The 6,000-nt window shown below is 40.3% G+C and overlaps 1 long non-coding RNA gene across 2 annotated transcripts in view; it reads right to left on the reverse strand.

Annotated features, from left to right (window-relative positions):
• Positions 1–5,263, reverse strand: part of LOC106950791 (uncharacterized) — a 94,827-nt gene extending 89,564 nt beyond the window's left edge. For both annotated transcript variants that reach the window (XR_001425685.1, XR_001425684.1), the window contains exon 1: positions 5,189–5,263. This is a non-coding gene — a long non-coding RNA (uncharacterized LOC106950791). The remainder of the gene's footprint in view (positions 1–5,188) is intronic.
• Positions 5,264–6,000: the final 737 nt, after the last annotated feature.

Here is a 6,000-nt window from a genome sequence, read left to right on the forward strand (position 1 = left end):
ATCAACTGCATGTCTAATTCTTTCAAATGTATGCACATCCCATACAGACGAGTGAACTCAGTAGTTAGGCCCATAAATAAAAAGAAGCCACAGTTTGGTTTTGATTTGGATTAGGCAGCTTCCAACACCCCAAATCTGGGAGACTTCCTGTAAGACATGAATCTGTTGCATTCTCACTGTGTCTCTGGCACAGGCACAACAAAGACGGTCTTGTCTGAGTGTCTTCCTCCCCTCCTTCTCCTCCCCATTCATTAGCAGCAAAAGCAGCTGTAGTCAGGTTCAAAGACAATCTAAATTCTTTCTCTTTCAGTCACGCATTAAGTCCTTCTGTCTTTTTCTTTGTCTGGTTTCCTCTCATTTTTAATCATTTTCCCCCCTCTTTGTCCCTCTCCAAGCACCCCCACCCACCTCTCGCCAGCCCCCACCACCTCTCTCGCTCTCCTCTCTAAACAATGTCTTCTCCACATGGCCCAGATAATGAGTGGCGGAGCTAAACGAGAGGAAACACGGCTCACTATTAGGAGGGGAACGCTGACTGAAGGGTTTAAATAAACGGAGAGAACTTGAGGCCAAATCGTATTTCCAAAGACATAAACTAATGGAGCAGGCAGACATTCTCTGAACTAATACACACTCTGTTTAAAATACCGTAATAGTTGTGAAAATATACATATCTGCGTCGAGCTAACCAGCAGAGAGACTGGCAGAGGGCAGGCAGAAATATGCGTAAAGTGCAGCTATTCACAGATTTCTGGGTGCGACGGTAAGAACGCATTCCGCACACCTCACTTCTTTCAGAGGGGAAAAGCTCCTTACTATGCATTCATCAGCAGAACAGCTGTTACATGAAAAAGCTCGTCTTTGTCATTAAAAACTAATTAGGCAAACATGCTTTCTTAAGTGCCTCTAATATGCTCTCAGGCATAGAAATCCACACCCACTTATAGGCACAAAGAGGAGACCTCTCTGATGCACTCCATGGGGTTAATTGGGTTATCTAGACTGATTAGCATAACTAATTAGGATCCTTGTTAACGGATAAGTGATATTTATTCAATTAGCTCTCTGTGTGTATTACGGAGCTCTACACAGACTTGCGTGGTCCCTGGCAAAAGTTCAAAATGAAAACGAAGCGAAGCTGAATCGACATGGAGTTAGACCTGGGGGTGTCGACGTGTTTGTTCACCTCATCGTTTATCTTTCCCCACACACTTGGATGCTCATCAGGTGCCAGACGCCCACTACAAAACACACACCAAGCTTGCTTCATTGCAGCTTCTAAAACGCCCTCGTCACAATCATTAAGCCTCCGTATGGCATAATTAAAGCTGTTAACCAGATGAACCGAGTGGAACCAGGCTGTGCCAGTCATTACGTATGATCCGTGCAAATTTCCCCAACTGCTTTCCAAGACCTAGGGGAGGACTCTTCCTAAAAATGATCCTGTTTAGCACGTTTGACTTCTCCCACTGAGGGCCGACTGATAATGCAGCAGTGATGTTTACAGCGCAGATCATGGCAATAAGAGCAAAAAAAAAAAAAAAATTGTCCAAAGTGATGATGATCTTTTGCGAAGGCTAACAGCTTGCAAAGTGAAACTGCTCTTGAAGGTATTTCGTTTAATAGAACAATGCTGAGCTCATTCCACCAATTTATTTATTCATGTTTGCAAATGCAGACGCTCGCCTTTGCGATGCTTAACATGCGCTTAAGGCCGACAGTAAACACGAGAAAAAGCAAATCAACAGCACTCGAGCTTGCAAGTGAAAATTCACAAACAGGCTTCAACACTCACAAATAAGCAGAGGAGGGGTTGGGGGGGGGGGAATGAAAGAGAGAGACAGAAAGAAGGAGCGCTACATTTACTGAAATTAAACATTTTCTCATCAGCCTGAGGGTGCAGCAGGCCCACTAATGTATTATTCATCCCCACTTCACAAAGGAACATTAATCAATTATGAAGATATGAGGATCTTAAAGTATAGAGGAGAGACGAAGTACGGCTCATTCGTATTAATATGCGGCCGCAATCCTGTGCCCCCCTCCACCCCTTCCCTCCACACACACACCCTTGGTACTCAAATCAATATTTTGCAGATTAATTTGGAGCAGTTGTGGCGAGATGGCAGGATGGAAGGAAGTAGGGGTGTGGGGATGGAGGAAGGGAGAGTGTCTGAGGTCTGAATTAAGGTGATGTTCTTTTTTTTTTCCCTCTTTCGAATTTGAGAGTGTGGATGTCCATTTGTGGTGATGTCTTTGGGACAGCTAGAGGGAGCCATTAAAATCTTCTTGATTAGTGTAAATGTAGCATATTGGAAATATATGCATTCGAATTCAAAATAAAACACCGAAATATGGCTTCTCCAAAAAGAGAAAACACATTATAAGTGTGTGCCATTCATACTCTATAAGTTTTTTTTGTTTGTTTGTTTGTTTTTCTTACTGCAAATGTGATTTTATGTATGAGATGAACACAAAGTGGCTCAAATGGTACGTCAGAATAGTAATTCGTCATGGGTGTCGCTGTAACACTGGTGTTAAGGCATATGTGTGTGTGCTCTGCCAACGGGCCAACATGACTTGTGTCAACTTCTTTCCAGAGACCTTGCTGGAAAGAAGTTTGAATGGTGGTGGAAGTTGATATTTTCCCAAATTTTATTTAATGTTTTTCCAAAATAAAGTACTCCACAAACTGCAGTTAAAATGAGAACCTTGACAGACCAGTCAAGATGCCATGACCAACACAGGACAGAGAGAGAAGCGGCGCATTAGCAATTCTTGCCCTTCCCAATGTCCTCCCCCTGTGCCTCCCAGCCCACATTACAAATGGTTCCAACGCCCCTGGAAGCCGGTCAGAATTGATAGGAAGTTAGATGGAACTATGTACAGGACTGTCCTGGAAGAAAACCCGAGGTTGGTTTGAGGTTTGTGGTTGTAATATGAAGAAATATATCAAATAAAAAAAAAAAAGGTTAAGGGGAATGAACAATTTTTTCAGGAGAGTAGATCACATCGTTAGTGAAAGTACTATTTTCATCATACATGAATGTTATAGAGTGTGATATTTTGACTTCAGTCCATGGCAAAAATCTATATTTATATGCATTAAGTTGTTTTGGTCTTTAAAGTGAAGGTACAAATCTTAACGCTCTTTGAGATGATAAATGAACTATCTCGCACCAGACAATTAAAGTATGCAAGCCAAAAATATAGCATGCCTGTTTTTTTTTTTGTTTTTTTCTTTAACCCAGTTTAGACAGTTTTGTCTACTGCTTTGTAGCTCGGTAAATAAATTAGTCACTAACAGCAGTAATATATTTACCTCACAGTCCAGAACAGTTGCCTTATTCTGCCACTTTCTAACAGTTTGAATCTTGGTATTTTAGTTCTCCTCAACTCTCTTCTTTCTCTCCCTTTGTCCTTCTCTCCCCTTCCCCTTTATGCATTTCTCTCTCTCGTTCACTTTTCTTCCCTTTTCATTACCTCTGCTTTTCTGGTTTCATTTTATGTTTTGCCCAGCTCTAACTTCATCATCTCCTTGAGCATCTCTTTGTTCTTAGAATCGGCTTGGAGAGCTTAGATTGGCTTGCCATGTGGTCATTTCTTAGCAATAACCTTCATGCAGTTACAACAGAGTAAATAACTACTTCCTCTGCAGGTGCAACAACTTCTCGCTCATTTCCAGCTTTGGCATTGCCCTCAGCCTTACTGCTATTAAAATGTAACAGGGTTGTTTTTTTTGTTTGTTTGTTTGTTTGTTTGTTTTTTTAAGAGAAACATTTTATTTTTTAGGCATGCACTGAGAAATCAGCTGCTGAGTTGAGTCAGACGATTCCCATCTTGATTTGTCCAGTCCGGTGACTGGCTAGTCCAAAAGACAAAAATCAGTTTGTGCACACCGTGCGTAATTATGGCCAGATTACAAGAACAACACTTTTCAGTGTGGTCCCTCTTACTGAGGGAAGAAGAGTCAAACTAAGCAAACGTTACGGGTTCTGCAGAATTTTCTGACTTTTTTATTTTTTTTTTCCTCTGAATGCCCAAAAATATACTATGGATTCAAAAATGTAGGGGAAGTTTTTGAAATGTTAACTTATAGATCCTAATTCTCAAAGGACTAAACACAGACACTGATGTCTTTGTAAAAGCTAACTGCAACAGTTGTTCATATAAAACACGTATATATCAGCAAAAAAAATTTAAATACTATAATACAAAAAATACATCTAAGAAGATACACAATATATAACGGAGAGTACATTTCCTCACATTATTATTTGCATGTAACTGTTTAATATGGCTCAATACTTGCAAGACTCTATAAACCCAATAAGGTCCTAAAATGTGTATTTTTGTCTTCCGAGATAATATTGAAAAGAACATCTCGTGGACATGTAATGTGAAAGGATTGTTTGGTTATGATATTGCTTGTGCAATTTAAGATCCAAACAGAAACAAAATGAAGCAAAAGCAAAATGGGGAAAAAAAATACAAAAATACTGAAAATATCATTAACAGAACAACCTCGGCATACTTTAATTGCTGCTCTAAGGCTCTGTAATTGCACAAACCGCCAATTAGCAACAGTACAAATAAGTCAACTCACATGCATCATAGATAAATGGTAACCATGCACATAAACAACTAACAACCCTGGGTTTACCACAAACACATATGACTGTGGGTGTTCATTTCTGCAGGCCTGCGAGTGTGAGTTAGCTTGTGTTTTAACCATAAGCCACAGAAGACAGTAAAACAGCAGTGGGTATAATTTAGTGACACCCTGTAAGGAGGTGTGGGAAGGCCGTAAAAAACTCTCCCTTTTAATCCCAGCCGGCAATGCCATGTTTGTTACCCAGGGCTGTGAGATATGCTGGTAATTCATCACACACGCCACGGTTTCCTGTTAAATCTGGCTGCACATGAAGCGCCCGTAGCACAGCTGCCAAACCAATATCATAAAAAAAGGCTTTGCCACTTCTCGGGCAGGCTTCTAAACAAGAAGCATGCAGCAAAAACAGTCTCCTAAATTAGGTATTTACTAGTGTGGTCAGTTTTGGAGCAACACTAAAGAATTCTGTTAAGATAGCAGGGTTTTTTTTTTTTGTTGGGTTTTTTTTTTTGTTTATGTAGTTTGTGTTTATGTTTATATAAGCATTTTGCGTGAGTGTGTTGGAAGACGTCTTACTTTCCACTTCGGCGCCGTGAAGCTGGATGACCACGTCTTCCAGCTTAAATTTAGAGGTCATCTGCAGCACTATGCCAGACCTACGGCAAACAAAACAGGGCAAAGAAGGGGACAAGCACACCTAACAGATTAGAGAAACATATTAATACTACAATCAGAAATACATGTCTCTTTGTGCAAACTATACAATATTCTGTTTTTATAGTATAGCACACTGCTCTTAATTGTGTTAAAGTACTCCTAACAATTTCTATGGTTTGAGCGACAAAGTCTAATCAGTGTACATATGGAAAAGGATTCTCAAAAGAAAAATATAAGATGTGGAATGAATGTGTACACTGCAGCTTGAACTGTCTCTTTTAGAATATTCCGAAAGAGGAGACAAGCCGTAAGAGCACATTGTTGGTTTAACGTATTTGCCCAATACGTTCGACTTGCTAAATGACAACTAAAATGAGAACAGTGTACATTGTGTACATTAGAATGAAATACATTTTGTTTTAAAGCACAAAACGTGTGCAGAGCCTGATTAAATCCGTGCTAGTCGGCAGCAGCTACATTTGAAGTGCGTCTGCGTGTGAGGTTGTGTGTTTCCCCAACGGTGAAAATTTGTTAGCTCTGCCCAAGACACCTTTCTGATTCACTAGTGACAGCTGTCACACACCCAAGATGGAATGAGAAGGAGAAGAAACAGATCTTCCACTTCTGGGTGGAAGAAATTCACAAACACGCACGCAAGCACAAAAAAAAGTGCTCACACACACACACACACACACACACACACACACACACACACATAATTTCATATTTAC

Source organism: Poecilia latipinna, unplaced genomic scaffold, assembly GCF_001443285.1.
Source record: "Poecilia latipinna isolate Pla-1442-1.1 unplaced genomic scaffold, P_latipinna-1.0 Scaffold421, whole genome shotgun sequence".
Taxonomy (NCBI): Eukaryota; Metazoa; Chordata; class Actinopteri; order Cyprinodontiformes; family Poeciliidae; genus Poecilia; species Poecilia latipinna.